Source organism: Ursus arctos, unplaced genomic scaffold (assembly GCF_023065955.2).
Source record: "Ursus arctos isolate Adak ecotype North America unplaced genomic scaffold, UrsArc2.0 scaffold_21, whole genome shotgun sequence".
In the NCBI taxonomy this organism is placed as follows: domain Eukaryota; kingdom Metazoa; phylum Chordata; class Mammalia; order Carnivora; family Ursidae; genus Ursus; species Ursus arctos.
This window is the reverse complement of record NW_026622886.1, coordinates 24,288,188-24,305,467: the sequence shown is the minus strand read 5'-3', so window position 1 is coordinate 24,305,467 and position 17,280 is coordinate 24,288,188. Positions and strand designations below refer to the sequence as shown.

General features: G+C 33.5%; 1 long non-coding RNA gene across 1 annotated transcript in view; it reads left to right on the top strand.

Moving 5' to 3' along the window:
- Positions 1-16,915, top strand: part of LOC130544439 (uncharacterized) — a 35,025-nt gene extending 18,110 nt beyond the window's left edge. Inside the window, exons 2-3 of the long non-coding RNA XR_008960725.1 lie at positions 2,422-2,500; positions 16,638-16,915. This is a non-coding gene — a long non-coding RNA (uncharacterized LOC130544439). The remainder of the gene's footprint in view (positions 1-2,421; positions 2,501-16,637) is intronic.
- The last annotated feature ends 365 nt before the right edge of the window (positions 16,916-17,280 follow it).

Here is a 17,280-nt window from a genome sequence, read left to right as displayed (position 1 = left end):
TAATAATAAATTATGACAGAGTTATGTACAAAGTGTTCTAAGAGCCCATAGGGAGAACAATGAGTACTGCTGGAGAAAGTGTCCGTATTTGCAGACAGAGGTCAAAGACAGCTTCACCAAAGAGACAGTATTTGAAATAGGACTTAAAGAATCGAGTAAGCGTGGCTAGTAAATCTGAAATTGGATGAAAACAAAGTGTGCCTTAAATCTAGAATAAATTTTAGGATGCATTAAGTTCTCAGTTCCAACAGTAAGTTAATATTTTATTAAAGTCTTTTTAAAATATATATTCTGAATCTGTATCTTTTAGGATTACATGAAGTATTGGCCATTTTTATTGCTACTTATTATTCCTTATAGTTTTGATTAGGAAACCAGGAATGCTCTCATTGACAGTGAAGGTACATAAGCATTTTAGCTCACTGGCAATCCAAATTGTTGTAAAGGGTTTTCTCCTATCCACCAACTGGTAGCAGGGTCTATGAAATGGTTGCTGTAGGAACTCTTTCCACACCTTGTGGGAATGAATTATATTGAAGCACTAGTCTCTGAGGGTTGTGCTTCCCTAGCCATTCAGGACATCTGAATATTAGCAATTTTGTTGTATTTATTGGATTATGTAATTGCCTTTAATAAAAGCTTAAAGAGTTATTTCACTTGGGACTTTATAAAAATAATTCAAGGCTACTTGAAAATAACTAAATATATACTAAAAGTTGAGAAAATAATGCATTACTATGCAATCACCTTAACAATAACTATAAATACAGCCTGCTCTTAAGAATCCAGTCCTTAGGAACCTGGATTACCTGGTGAAACCCTTGGCATATGTGGCCAAGGAACATCTCTAAAGATATTAGCTCAGTTCTATTTGATTTCTCTTTTTCTTAATCATTAAATTCATTTCTCCTTCTTCTAAGTCTGTGTCTATTCTTGTCTGAATTGGAATACCACTTCCCTTGTATCAGGGAGGTGTGTTAGGGCTTTAAAATCTATTGCCCAGTGCTCTGAATGTCCCCATCCAGAATTGTTCAGCATGTAGACTTGAAAATAGGGAGTCAGCATCATTTGTTGCTCAGTAATATTTATCTCAGAGATATGGATGAAAATAGGATTTAAGATTGTCTCCCTTCTGTAAAATCTTGAAAGCAACTTTTTATTGCCCTTCCCCCAATTTTTTTCAGTTAGGATCTCTCTTTCTCTCTCTCTTTCCTCTGCATGGCTCAACATTGCCATGACTAAGATTTTCTCAAACACTGCATTTCCCTTAATCTTATTCTTTTCAGTAAAGATTATTTCCCACACTCTCATTGCTCTAGCTTCAGAGAGTGGCTAATGATATGAAGTGGATTCTTAATGAATACACAGTGAGATCCCCATACTGGGATGGAGCTTTTTATGGGAAGAAAAAGGAATCAGAATTCACTTTCTCCTGGATTTATCTTCCCTGGTAGAATTTTTTTCTTGGAAAAAGACTCTGTGATTGAGGACTAATACTTCTTACAGGAGTGTAAAATAGCCTGAGAGGTCCTCAGCTCTGGATGGCCTTTTGGAGCCCACATAGAACCAAGGGAAAAGGGATCAAGGGGAGATAGACTAGCTGTGTACTAAACTTTAAGAAATAGATTTAAAAGCGAGAAAGATTTTTGATGTGTATGACTTTTCCAGCCAAACTCATTATAGCAGAGATTTGGGGAAGGAACCTAGCAAGGAATAATGTACATACATGTTACTGAAGTGTAGCTCATGTCATATAGCTCAGCCATCTTTAGTGGTAAGCCACCCAATATAGTACAGATGCTTTGCAGGAATGGAGCTGTAGTATCTTTGAAACTTCACTAACAAAGGCAATTGGTTCAATAGAGAAACTGAAATGTAATGCAGGATCTCAAAGAAATGATCTTTTGTCAGCATGTCTACATAAATTCTCTCTTCTTTCACCTCTACCCTCCCCAAATCGTTTTTATAGACAATGAATACATTGTCTATATTCATTGACAATATTCTAAATATAGGAAATACCTACTTAGGACAAGCTAAATGGCTCCCATCTCTATCTTTATTTTACTAGCACTCTTTTAAAAGGGCTTTGTAAATCTTTTAGCACATTTCAGAACTTTCTTCATTAAGAAACAGACAAGCTAAGTTACTAATTGATCTTTTCTGAAGACATACTCCAATATAAGTGAAGAAATTTTAAGATTCATGAACATAATGAGGATGTCTTACTTCCATATTTTAGTAGTTAATATAATGTTAGTACTTAATACAATGTCTGTTGAATGTATGAGTGAATGAATGAAGAGAGCTTAGAGATTTGGACTTCATCAACATGGACAAAAAGGCACAACAGTGCTTTAAAAAAAAGTTAAGCTTATAATTCCTAATCATTTTACTAAAAGGTAGTTCTCTTGACTCCAGAAGTTCCTGCCAGTTTGATTCTGATTAAGAAGTGGAGAAATCTCTTTTCGGTGCCTCTAGCTGCCTTACCTGCATATTTGTAAGTATTCTGACCAAAATCAGAAGAATGGAATCTTGTCTTCCATTGGAGATATATTAAAATTACTGAATATTGGTATTAAAATAATATTTTAGTAAATTGAAAGTCTTCTCTTCAATCAAATGCTTACTGAACTAGTTTATCACTTCGGTAAAAACTTCATTTAGCTTACTAACAAACAACAAAGGATGCCAAGTTACATTGTATGGGGGATGTTGTGAGGGGTGTGGGCAGAGTGAAGGGCAAGGGCTCAGACCTCCCAGGAAGGCACAGCCATTGCCACTTCTCATCTCTGGAGATGAGATTTCAAAGTTGGAAAACATTCAAGGATATAATTCCTTATTTTACAGATGAGAAAGCTGAAAGGTAAAGCAGTTTAAGAAGTCCTATTTTGTTTAGCACAGAGGAAAAGAGAACACAGCCTTGTGAATTTTTACTGACTAGACCACTGAGATAGAGATCAAAGTATTCATGGTTACGGCTTTGGTTTAACTAATCAAAGTGAAATAAACAAGGAAAGTATTCTTTCAACTAATTCTGATGGTGTTATGTTACCTTGCTTTTCAGTTCTGAAGAAGAGGGCATAAAAACCTTGACTTTTATTCCTATTGCTTAGTGACAATGTTCAGAAAAATGTGGCATTTTTGCCATCATTTTGGAAAACTTGGTTATTTTTGTATGGCCATCTGTCCCTTAGCTAGATTATTAAGGATATTCTTAACTTTGTTCTTTCAATGTAAAAACAGAGAAGAAAGAAAGAAAAAAAGCACTGAAATGTTTTTCTATGTGATACCTAGGTGGGTGGAGGGGGATAGAGGAAGAGAGAGAACACATGGGGACATGCTTTAAGAATTACTGAACTATAAGATAAGAATTAAGAATTTAACTTTTATAAAGTTTAATGGTACTTAAAGAACATGGCACTCCTAATTTTTTTCCTGTCAAATCTTCTAAGCTATGTATAGAGTTCCTATGATTTGCCTCTATAAATATTGTACTATTTATTCTTACTGATATATGCAATGGTAGTCTGATTTAGAAAAATACGTCTCTACTATTGATAATTACCTAGTAACATCCTGCCACAAAAGCTATATATGTTCACAAGAGAATTTAGACATTACTAATGAGAAAAAAAAGATATAAAATAAAAATCACATGCAATTCCACCATCTAGAGACATTTCTCGTATAAGTTAGTATAGATCTTGGCTGTTAAAAAGGATGTCTGAGAGGTCTGTGTAACAATTTCTCAATGAATTTAACAACATTTTAAAACATTCATGACATATGAAGTGAAAATAACCATATTTTTAAAACACAGTTCTGGATCAAGTAGGCATACTCGCCTCCATTTCTCTTGCTGAATACAATTAAGTACAACAACCTCCTACTCTCTCTAGTCAAAGGACCAGGAAAGGGATAACCTAGCAAAACAGAAAACTTTTAGACAATAACCACCCTACTTCACTCAAACACCACAGAAAACAAAACAAAACATTGCTCCACTTCCATCCCAGTCAGCAAAAGCCCAAAGGGGAGTCTAGACCTCCACCCTTACCTGGGTGTAATCAGGACTCTCAACTTCTTCACCAGGGTGGTATTAGAGAAGGTTGAGTAGGGAGCTGGGACTTTCACTCCTGCCTGGTGGCAGGCATTGTCCCCCATGGTTTCAGTGGAGGCCACATGAGGATCCTGGATTTCTACTGCCATCTAACCATACTAAGTACTTTTCTTCTTCCCACCAGTGTCAGATGAGACAAAGCAAGAAACCAGAACATTCACCATGATCTAGTGATAAGGAGCCCTCCAACTACAGTGTCAGTGGAAGTCATGTAGGAAGCACATGATTTTTTATCATCTCCTGCACATGTTGTATATGTTACAAAACTAAACCTTATTGAAATCTCTGTTTTAGCAGACCTCTTCTGACATGCAGGGATAAGAGTCTTGGTTGCTTGCTCAACCTTCTTTGACATCCTAAGGGAGGAAAACCTTGTTACGACTAAGCGGAGGTGGTATTTCATGTTCTCCACTAAGTGTCTGACAGCATTACTCTGCCTGCAAGAGGGAAAAGCACCTTCCAAAGCCAAAACCAGGAAATATCAACTTGTATGAGAAAAGATAATTAAGAGATGATAACCCTGAGAAGACACCAATGTGGAGATTAACTGATAAAGATTTCAAAGCAGCCACCATAAAAATATTTCAGTGAGCATTTATAAACAGGCTTGAAACATGAAAAATTAGAAAATCTCAAGAAAAAATAAAAGATACCATGTAGAAATTTTTAACCTGAAAATATAATAACTGAAATGAAAAACTCAGTGGATTGCCTCAGTAGCAGAAAAAAGTACACAGAAGACAGAATATGTAAACTTGAAGATACTACAATAAAAATTGTCCAATCCGAACAAAAGAGAAGAAATAGACTGAAAAAGAACAAAACCCCAGGAGCCTGAAGGAATATAATAAAAAATCTAAAATTGGAGTCCAGAAGGAGAGTAGAAATAGGGTGGAGCTGAAAAGTACTTGAAGTAATGGCTGAAAATGTCTCAAATTTGGAAAAAAAGAATACCCTTCGAATTCAACAAGCCAAGTAAATTCCAAACAGGCTAGACCCAAAGAAAAGTTGCACAGATGTGTCTTAGCCTTAATTATAATACACATTCTCCTTTTGTTGGTTGCTTTTAGCAGATTATTTTTAACTTTGACTAAGTTACGGTGCCTCTACAAGTAGAAATTATGCAGCTATTCTAGTGGATTAAATATAGACCCAAATTTCTCATTCTCTCCTTTGAGGGGTGGAGTTTATTTTACCTCCCCTTAATTAAAGTCCTGTGACTGCTTATCACATGAAATGCAATGGAGGCAAAGTTGTGCTAATTCCAGGTCTAGCTGTTAAAAGGAATAACTGTTTCTGTTTTCTCTCTCTTGGAATGCTCACTATAGGGACATTCTCTCTCAGAACAAACCCGCCATGCTGTGAGAAACCCAAGCCCCTTGGAGAGGCCAGAGCGCCTGACAGTCTGCATCAATTGTCACCCATGCGCATGAGCTCCTTTGGACAAAAATTACAACCCAAATGAGCCCCCAGATCACCGCATCCCCAGTCAATATGATGTAGTAAATCAGAACTGCCTAGCTGAGCCTGGTCAACCACAGAATTATGAGATATAATAAAATAGTTGTTTTAAGCCGTAAGCTCTGAGTTTCTTGTTATGCAGTAGCAGGTGCCTGAAAAAACTAATAAAAACTGTCAGAAATAAAAATAAATAAAAATAAAACGTAGAAAATAAAAACCCTTAGAAAATAGACTTTGATGATGTAGGAAAATGTTGATTTTAATGTTAAATGCAAAAAGAGACAAAGGGTGATCAATATTGTTTAAAAACTTGTGGTACACACAATATAAGTTAGTACTTCATTTGTATGTACACAATATAATCATCTTGGTTTTTTATAATTGTGTGACTAGAAGGAAATACATATATAAATATACATGTACTATACATAAACAAATATAAATATATGTTATATTAATAATTATAATTAATATATAATATAAATATACTAATATATTTATATTATATATTATATATTTGTATACATATGTACATACATATATAAATATATATCTATATATGATATAATCATCTTGGCCTTTCATAATTTTATGACTAGAAGGAAATACAATGTCACCAGTAGTTGAATAATTATTTCCTTAATCTCTTTACTTTTTATAATTAGCAGGCAATACTAGATGTAAGAGAAAATACTTCCAGTATTTTCTCTATCAATTAAAAACAGACAGAATAAATCTGATAGTATGGGGGGAAAAGCAGTATATATAATAATAATTAGATCGCAGTTTGGAAGAGAAATTCAGAGTAGTATATATATATATATATATATATATATATATATATAATGTTATAAAATAATTTAGACAAACCAAAATTATTAGGAGAGTTAACCCCGTTGTAAGAAATACCAGTTCTAATTTAGCTTTGCTCTGATGACCAAATAATTATATTTAGAGTGTCAGTAGGTCAATAAGCATTGCTTCTTATTAGCATGTTATATTTATAGTTCTAAATTTATGATCACATGACTTCTGTTTTGAAGTTAAAATTATTTTTAGAAGCAGTTGTTTTATATAAGAGTATTTTGAAATGTATTTTCCCTCTGATACACTAATTAGAATTTCCAAAAGATATATACATCATAGAGAGTAAGGTATGGAAGGGAACTTTTTTAACCTCTATCTAGTTAACCTTTCAATTTAGAGAGAGAGAGATGTAAGCTAAGGAACTGATCAGATCTATAATGTAAAATAGAAACTGTAAAGAGAGTAGCAGAGAGAGTAAATTTGGTAATCCAAATTGGGTCATCAGACATTATACAGCCTTTCTGAGGTCTGAAGTGGTGGCGGTGTTGGGGGTGGGTAGGGATGAGATACAGATAATCCCACCAAGGAGGAGTTTCAGTTTTTAGGCAAAGTTCTGAGAAATAGCAATATGTACAGTTTGGCTTATAGTAAGTCATCATTTGGAAAACCAATTTATGTAACCTTGGAGGAGAATTTTGAATGTTACGTTAAGTTATACAGCATGCCCAGATTAAGTGGGTGATATTTTAGAAAGTGAGAACTCTAAATTTTTCCACAAATGCCACATTATCTTCTTGAACACTCCAAGGATTTTCATAGAGTTAAAATAAAATTCATTAGTTCTCTACTATAAGCCAACCATATTCAAGCAGTATCCTGCTAGAGGGTGCTATTCTGGCCCTCAACAACAATCTCTACTAGGGAAGACAATCATTCATTCATCTAGTCAAATATTTTTTATTGAGCACATTTGTATTCCAGTCACTTTAATATGGTCTGGGATACACTAGTAAATAAAGTACCTACTCTCATGGAACTTATATTAAAGAAAGGAAAAAAGAGAAGCATACAAATAAACATATAATAAAGTATTAGGGAGTAGGGGCGCCTGGGTGGCGCAGTCGTTAAGCATCTGCCTTCGGCTCAGGGCATGATCCCAGCATTCTGGGATTGAGCCCCACATCAGGCTCCTCCGCTAGGAGCCTGCTTCTTCCTCTTCCACTCCCCCTGCTTGTGTTCCCTCTCTCACTGGCTGTCTCTCTCTCTGTCAAATAAATAAATAAAAAGCTTAAAAAAAAAGTATTAGGGAGTAATAAGTGCTATAAACAAAAATAAGGTAAGATAATGGGGCTATTGTAAATAGAATGATCTGGGAAAACTTTCAGAGAAGCTTGTGTTTATGCAAAAACTCAAATGAATTGAGAAATATAACAAACAAATACATAAATAAATATTTATTTAAAAATATTGGGGTACAAGCAAACTGAAGGATATACAAGTCACATCACCATTTATTTGACATATAAATATTTTCAAAGATTTATATCCCCTAGCCAACCTTAGTAACTTACTCTAGTGCCAGTCCTTTCTCATTTAGAGAAAATCTTCCTGTGCAAGTTAAGCAAATTTTTCATGTAAGATGAACTTTTTTACATTTACTAATGTTCGTATGCCTTGCTTAATGAGATATTTATGTTATTCACTACTTACTTACAAATAAATTTTAATTATAAATTAATAAATTCTCCCTGACATAAAAATTAAACAATTAGAAATGCTACCACCAAAAAACATTCACCCAACTCTCTAAAATAAAAGTATAGCACAATTTCATAAATAATACAAAAGGAAACTGTTTTATGATCAAAATTACTACTTTTTACTTTTTCATGTTTCTTTTTATTTTTGACTTTAAAAATAAGAATAATAGTATTAGAATAATTAAAAATTTTCCAAATAAAAATAACATTCCCAGACTGCTTTCCTGTGGAGGGTACTTCAACTTGGAAAAGGAAACACAAAAGATTTGCATGTTTCTTTGAATATTTTCTAAGAAATTAGATCATCTTGTCAATACATCTTATTCTATATCTCAGTTAAGGGTATATCTAAAATCCTCAAGACAAAAGCTGTGGTGTGTCATCTATTTATGGTCTATTACCTTTCAATGTGTGTTTAGTTTGTATTAAAAAGTTTTTTGCTCTCGGTTTGTTTGAGACAACTCTCCACATTTTGTTGGTTTTCCTGGGTCATTTTTCCAGTTAAATTTTTTTCTTAATACATATTTAAAGTAAATATTTTCAAGTGTTTTTGAAAGCAAATATACTGTTGAATTAATTTATTGAAATTCAGTGACATAATGTTTTCATCAGGATTTTTTTTTTAAAAGTCAAGATTTCAAGAGGCCATTTTCCAAAACAATTGTTTCCTATCAGATTTTTTGAAAAATTACTCTAAAAAGCCCAGAGAGTAGGCCAAAAAAAACATCAAAACACGTTTTAACTTTAACCATATGGGTAAATTATTCAAATCTGTGTGAATTCAAATAAATACGTCATAAAGTTAAAAACCTTGAAAATTGAAATTTTCTGATTTTCTTTTTTTTAATAGTTTACAGAAAATATTTTCCAACCATACTTGTTCTCTTACCTATGTAAGAAAATGAGATTCTTGCCAGAGCATTTCCCTTTTTTTTTTCTTTCTAGGCATAACTGACCATTAATTTTATATTTTATAAAACAGGTGTGGTATACTTGAATAATAGCATTGGAAACCTAAAGATATACTAAAAATGTGAGAAAATTCAGTGCAAATGATTTCACTGATGTAATTCTTTCAGTTAGAAAATGGTATGAACATGGAAAGGAGCTCTAGAATTTCTAGGTTTACTTTTTCCCACTGTCCTATATCCGTGAATTAGGAAACTGGGCTGAGGAAGTGTAATCATCATCATCAACCTTTTGCTGAGGACTTACTTTGGTCCAGAACTTGATGTCACAGCATCATTTTATTCTGTCACTTAAACCCCCCAAGCATTCCATAAGGTAGATTGCTGTCATTATTCCAATCTCATGTGGGCTCCAGGAGGATCCAGTTCCTAGGGAGCAGAGCTAAATGCCTCTATTTCCTACATGTATTTGGTGTCAGAGCTCTAATTAGAATAATTTATAACAAATTTTTTTTCTCCCACTTATCCCATTGCTTAGTTTGTTGTCATTGAATTATAAATATTTTTTCTCCTTAAATCCAACATGGTTGAATTTATCATGTCAATCATGCTTAATTTTCACATTGGTTTATCTTATTTTCCTTTCTGACTCCAAAAGTTTCAGAGCTCAGCACTTAATGTTTTTGTTTGTTTTAGTTGATTTTTATTTTAAGATGACAGCTGGCTCATCCAACGAACTCTAATCCAACACATTTATAATTTTTTGTCTTTAACACTCGGGCTGCTGAGGAGGACTAGTGAAACGGTTCTAACTTTTGACATTTCTTAAACACTTTTTCTTTTAGCTTATCTGACTCCAGAAATTCTAGAGATCTGTTACTAATTGTAATATAATTCTATTTCTCTCTTATATAACATTGAACTAAAATTTAACTAAAGCACATTTAGGAACATTTACCAAACAGAATAATTTTGAGAAATAAATGATAGTAATTATTTTTAAAACACTTGAAAAGCCAAGTTGTTCTAAATGTTTTAAAGTGGAACTTTAATGCAGCCTACCAATTCTATAAATACCCCCAGATCACATTTTTTCTCTCCTAATTCCTTTTCTCTTCTCCCTCAAACTTTTAGAGAGAATAAGCTATACCCACTCTTTCTAATTGCCTTCATTTTCTTTTGCTACTAACCAACTGCTATCGATTTCAGCTTTGACACACTGAAACTTTGTCATCACCAACATTTAAGAGACAAATCTAGAGCGAGCAATTTGTTTTTCTGTTGGTGTCTTTTACTACTTCTTTTTTTATCTTTGGTATTGTTGAGCGCCCAAATCCTTAAAAGACCCCATTTTTTCGAAGTCTGCGATATCAGTCTCTCCTGGATTTTCTTCTCCATAGATCTCCTGCCTCCTTGTGGTCTTTTCGTATTTTACTTAATATGAGTGTTTCACATAGCAGCATCCTGTGCTTTTATTATTTTCTCTTTTTAATACTCTCCTTTTGATAAATCATCCCTATCTATACATTTTATTAATGTTTATGAACCAATAACTTCCAAATCTGTATCTTTAACTCAGATTTAATTGCCAAGCTTCGAAGGATTAGTATAGATCTCTCACTTAGAAAATTTTCAAAACAGAATTTAGCTTTTCTCCCAGATCTTCTCTTCTCCTGAATCTGTTTTGATAAGTTATCTACATATACCTACTTTTTAACCCAAATACCTGGGATTTTTCTTAGTGCACTTATTCAACACATTCAAGCAAGATTCCATGGTTTTTCTATTCACCTTCTTTACTATCTTTCCCAATTGTTCCACACTCTCCATTATTACTAATATTGCCTTAATTCAGAATGATCAGAGTTTATATAACACTCTCTTAAACCAGTAAAAAAAAATTTGAAAACAAAATGACATATGGGAGCCTACATATAACATATTTAGATATTTATTCTGATCAAGCAGAAGTGGAAGTCTCAAAGTGCTATTCATTTGATATCTGTCTTACCTCGTGTTGGGACTTCTGCAATACCTCTGTATCCTCTGAGCCGCAGCAGAAATGCATTTAAAATACTGCCTTCATTTTGCTAAGTGGAAGAAACTAGACCCCAAAAAGGCTGCAACTTGTATGATTTGTTTATATGGCATTCTGGAAGCAAAGAACTGTAAGAGCAGACAACAGATCATTAGTTGCTGGGAATCAGGAAAAAGGGAGGAAGTGGCTATATAGGAGCCACACGGTAGGATTTTTAGGGTGATAGAACTGTTCTGCATGGTACTGCTGCAGTGGATAGATTTTCCCACTGTCAAAAAAGGAATTTACAAATAAACCAGTAGGGGGAAGACTAGAATGAACCTTGTGGTGCTGGGTTAGAGTAGGAGAGAACAGCAAAAACTCATGTCTACTTCATGATACATACAGATAGATAACAGAGGTAAACATTGATATGTGTGCATAGGTAAACAGTATACAAACACATACTTCCTAGGTCTGTCTGCTGAGAAGACCTATAAGCAGTGACATCTACTTGAAGTGAATATACTTAGTGCCTAGATCTTGGTTTCCCAATACAGTTTTCCAATAAAAGAAATTTGGGCTCCTTGGAGAAATGGTTGATACTAAGACTGGTCAGGAAGAATGTAAAGTTAGTGTAAAGCATTGTGTCATACTACAAAATAAGGGACTGTTCAGAGAGAGAGAGCGAAAAATGCAGAGATGGAGTTATATCAAAAGAACAGAGGAGCCTACCTGAGAGAGTTCCTAATGACCAGTGCTAGAACAATTTGAAAAAAGTTAATAATATTATTGGATTACACCCCCCCCAATATATGAATCTATGCTGATATAAGTGAATGATTGAATAAATAAATAAATAAATAAATAAATAAATAAATAAATAACGTGGAGGAGAGGGAAGAGATGCATCTTCCTTACAGAAGAATTTCAACTAATAGATGTAGAACAAATGGGGGAAATAGAAAATCACCATTAGAACGTGCCATTAATACTTGTACACAGGATCCACTGATGAATGTTATACTTGGTGGGGAAAACTTTAAGGAGAAACAGGATATTTGCATAGACTCAAATGATTAGGGGACGTTGCAGAAATTTTCAATGGCCTGTGAATTGGTGTCTTAAGAATATTTTCTAAGATGCAAGTATAGAATTAGTGTTATTTGTACTGACATTTAGTTTTATACCTATAGTTCCTTGATTGTGACTTTCACTACATAGACTACTGGATATTAGGATTTCTTATATAATAGTGCAAAGTCAAAAAACAACATAAATGTCTAATAATAGAGTTTCATCATGTTTTATTTATATCTAAGTGTACAAGCCATTAAAAAAACACTTTTTTGCCAAAACTATTTAATGATGATGGGGAATTATTAGGATAAAATAAGTGTGTAAAAGCAAGATACAAACTACATATGTACTATGAAAACAATTTTATTTTTAAAAATATGTATATAAACAAGTAGAAAAAAGACTAGGAAGAAATCTATCAACAGGTTAATAGTGTTTACCTTGAGTAGTAGAATTGCAGGTGATTTTTCTCTTCTTTTTTATACTTCCCTCCAACAAACATTTGTATTTCCATAAATAAATAAATAACAATAAAACAAAAGTAACTCCCATGATTGACATCCAAATCCTTGCTCATGTGGGTCCACATTAGGCTGCCCTGGTTGCCAACCAATCCTTGGCACTGGGGTTGGGTCCCAAAAGGCCAAAACATAGAAGAACCATCGTATCAGAGAGAGGCTAGAGTGGGAAGTGTCACAGGGTTGGGTATATGTCAAAAAATTATTAAGGAAAATTAATAACCAAAAGTCAGGGAGACTGAATGTAGACACCCAAATCCAAAAAATAAAATATATAGTTTCAGTTTAGAGCCAGGGCTGTGTCAGAGCCAGATAGGGAAAAAAACAAAACAAAACAAAACAAAAGGTGAGAATACGAGCAAGTTAAGGAATTGTGGAATTCCAAAAAAGGACCTGGGGCTTCTTTTCATTTGGGTTTCTGGCTCTCAGGAGGTAAGGCTGACTTAACTGCATAGTGTTAAAGTAGCAAGTAGAGAAAAAAATTATCTCAAAATATCCCATTTATAAAATTTTAGAACGTTTAATGTGCTTTGAGAAACACCCGCATTTTTCTTTCTGTCACTTTTCTGTCACTTCCTCATCTGTCAAAATTCATGATAGTCTAGCTCAAGTTCAACTTTCTCTTTGAAATCTTCTTCAATCCTCCAATTGGATGTGATTTCTCTTTCTTTTAAAGTCCTGCAGGTTTTATTTATACTATTTGTAAAGAATACAAGTTTGTTAGCACAGTGAAATAGCAAACTGGTCTTTCAGGTTTGAAAACTTACAGAAGCCTGGGTTGACATATATTCCCCTTTATGTGACATATTGTGTGTAACTTTTAGTGAACTAGCTAAACGACAAAGAGCTATAAATGTACACATATTTATCATGAGAAAAATGATAAGGAAGGTCGTCACCCAGTACAAGTACACTCATCTTGGAAGCTATGTTTTATCTTAGTAGCTAATACTTTCACTTATCTGCTCGGTACTTTCCTGCTTGCTTCGAGTCATAAATTATTCTTTAAAAGCTGGTATAGTTCCCACTGTGAGAGTTTACACATTAAATTTTAATCTAGAACATTTCCTTTACGTAGCCTGGTAAGATTTAAGTTAGGCCTCCAAGCCACTGACATTTTCTAGTTAATCATGTTTCATTAATGCTGTTGAGATTAAGACAGAAGAGGGAAAAAAGGAAATGGGACAGACTGTCATACTTTTCATTTTAAAGAAATAAAGATACCAACACATTATTATTATTACTGCTATTTCTCACATTGCACAGATTTTCAAATTAATGAAATTGCTTCAATTTTTCTGATTCCTAAACTTTTTCTTGTGATAGTCTTTTTATATAATAAACTATTACTATTTGTGATTATGTTGTGTTGTCTCTAATAATCGGCAAACTGACTTTCTTTTCTTATTGATTTATGATCAATTTATGATGTACTCTGAAATGAACTTTTGGCATCTCACATAACGAGGCTGTAACTCTTCTTATAACTTCTTCCTTTACTTCTCCATTAGGGAACCCCACAGACACCTTAGTCTCAAAAGCCAAAATCATTGTGTTCGCCCATTCTATCCCTTCTTTTGTAGAGATTTTCTTCTAGCATCTGGGGTCATTCTGGTTCTCTGTCCCTTCCCTCCCACATCCAACCAAATATCAGTTCTTCTCAGAGCACACAAAAAATAATTACAAATAGGATACAAATTACTGGGGTTGTAGATGATACATACATAGTACACCCTATTCTTTGCCTAGTGCAGAGCCAGTTGAAAAACAGGGTGTCAGCAGAGATTATAATATTGTGTTAATTGCTGCTAAATGCTTGAAGTCAGTGGTAGGAGAGTTAAGTGCCTGGAATGTCATGTCATGGTAACCCTGGCTTCTCTCATACCTCCCATCTGTGTCTTTAGAAACTTCTGTGGGTAAGTTTAGTGTTGAAAATGAACTTAAGCTTTCTGTTCCTGCTGGTCTGGTAGAGAGAGGAGGAAAGATATTTAAATCCTCAGAAATAGCAGATAATTGACATGAGATATAGACCAATGACTTGCATTGTTTGTCTTTTAGAATTTACCGTATGCCAATAATTGTTTATAGCTCTTTTTAAAAATGTGATCGTTTATACCTCTTTTTCCCCTCATGAGAGTAGGAACTCTGAAAGCACAGATTGTATGCTGTAAGATAAATGACCAGTACATTTTTGCTTCAGGATGTTTATCACTACATGAACATCAAAAATACACAAAACAAATATTTAGGTTGGGAGTAACCTAATATCCATTATATGAGCAGATTTGATAAATTGTGTTATAACCATAACGGAATACTACACATATTCTAAAAGTCAAGTTTTTAAAAATATATTGAGTAATAATAAATTTTAAAACCCTGACATCATAGGTGGTTAAATTGAAAATTACAAAATAGTTTATAAAAATTATATATCAGTATTTAAAATTTATTTACATATATTCATAGGTAAAAACATATAATTTTTAATAGGAAATATACCAAAATATTAACCATGTTTATTATAGGCGATTTTATATCTTCTTTATGCTTTTTGACTTTTTCCAAATAATAAACATTAGAAAAAATATTATTGTAAAACAAAACAATTATGTGAACTATGGTTCCCTGACTTTCTACCTCTAGTGCCCAGTGTTCTTCACCGTGTTGACATTCAGTAAATCTTGGTGAATTGCTAAGAATATTGGGGCCACTAGTTTGTTGACATCTTTTTAAAGCTTTTAATCATTATGTTCCTGTAAATTCTCTGGTGAGTTAATCTGAAAATGTGTATTTAAAATTATTTCCCTATCTTTTCAAATGAGGTGCCAATGTATCATTATTGGCTTTACCTATTTATTCTTTGTCTTGGGAAAAAAACAAATACAAGAAAGTTTCCTGTTATCTGAGAAATGAATCTTCAGGGTGACTAGTAGGGTAGACCATCTGCCAATTCCTAAGTAAAACATGCCATGTTGATTTTAACACACCCAAATTGGATGTTTTAAGTTGTTCTCCCAATGTCTGTTAATTTTCTTTTTCTATGTTTATGTCTCAGCTACTCTACCCATCCCATATGGCATTCTTTCTGGGTATCTGTATCTGTAGTTGTAGTTCATTAAGAAGATTAAAATATCTAAATGTAATAATTTTTATGTTTTTGTTAAGGAATATTCTCCTTGTTTTTCATATGAAGAGGTATAATTCGCCAGTTTCCTATAGAGCTAAAAGAGGCCCACAGCTCTTGAGATCTTTTGTCTCAAAATATTTTGTTTTTGTATTAATGTAAGTTATTTAAATTACTGCATTTTTTCTTTCTTGTAAGCATACTTTGTTAAAATTATGTCTTTTTTTTTTTTTACATTTTTCTTGTATTGACAATAGTTTCTTTTATGTCTCTGTACATTGCTAGTATCTTCACTTAGCTCTTTGTACTGATAACCACAAGTAATAATGGGCAGCTACTTATTGTATAAGGTAAGTAGGTATACACTTAAAATTTGTACAGAAATCTGTGGCCTACTGAATGTTTGATATAAATGTTTGGTATAAAATTCTTCATGTTTGCCAATAAAAATGTGCCTTAGCAATTGAATCACTTTTCCTCTTGGTTTATAGAACCATAATCATAAATGCCTTTCATTTTTACCCAAAATCTCTTTTCAGTTCTAGTGTTTCTTTATTGTACTTTACTTTATGACTTTCTATTTCCTAAATGTCAAAATATACATGCATTTCCAATACTAAAGGTATCACAGGTCTGGGTTTCCTTCATGTCAAATGCAGAGTCTAAGAGAACTCCCAATGATTCTTGCTTTCTGAGAGTTGTACTCTGAGTAATTCTTTCCACTTAAATGTGGGTCTGAACTAGTAATTCCTTTCTAGTGAGTAGAAGTAGCAGAGATGATGGGAAGTCACTTATAAGATTAGGTTGAAAAAAGACTGTGGCTTCTGTCTTGACAGTCTCTCTCTAGACATCAGCCAGCAAAGAACCGAGGCCATCAGTTCAATAGAATGTGAGGAACTAAATACTATCAACAACCATGTTGAGGGAAGTTGGAAGTGGATCATCTCCCAGTTGAGCCTTCAAGTGAGATCACAGTCTTAGCCGTCACCCAAAATACAACCCCATGAAAAAACCCTGAGCCAGAGACACCAAGGTAAGCCACATTTAAATTCCTGACCCACAGAGACAGTGAGATAAATGTTCATTTTTTAAGGTGCTAAATTTTGGAAGAATATGTTATAAAGCAATAGATAACTAAAACACCCAGCCATATACCTTTTCTGATATTTTTATATAAGGGAAGTTTTACAAGTATAATTTCATAATTATTTTACCTTAAAAAGGGTGGGAATTCAAGAATTGCAAGATGTTGGACTATGTTTAAATTCAGAATATACCATTTTCATTGAAAGAGATATGATCTTGCATTTTCTAGCATATTATTACTGCAATATTGTCTATTAATGTGAGCAGCAATCCAAGAAGATGCAGTCCTCCCATGTCTAAAGAGCTAAACACAGAATTGCCTAAGTCTATGAGAAATCAGCTCTCACTTCTTATGAAGCAAGCTTGAGAAAGATGAAGCAAAGAAAGTGGCTA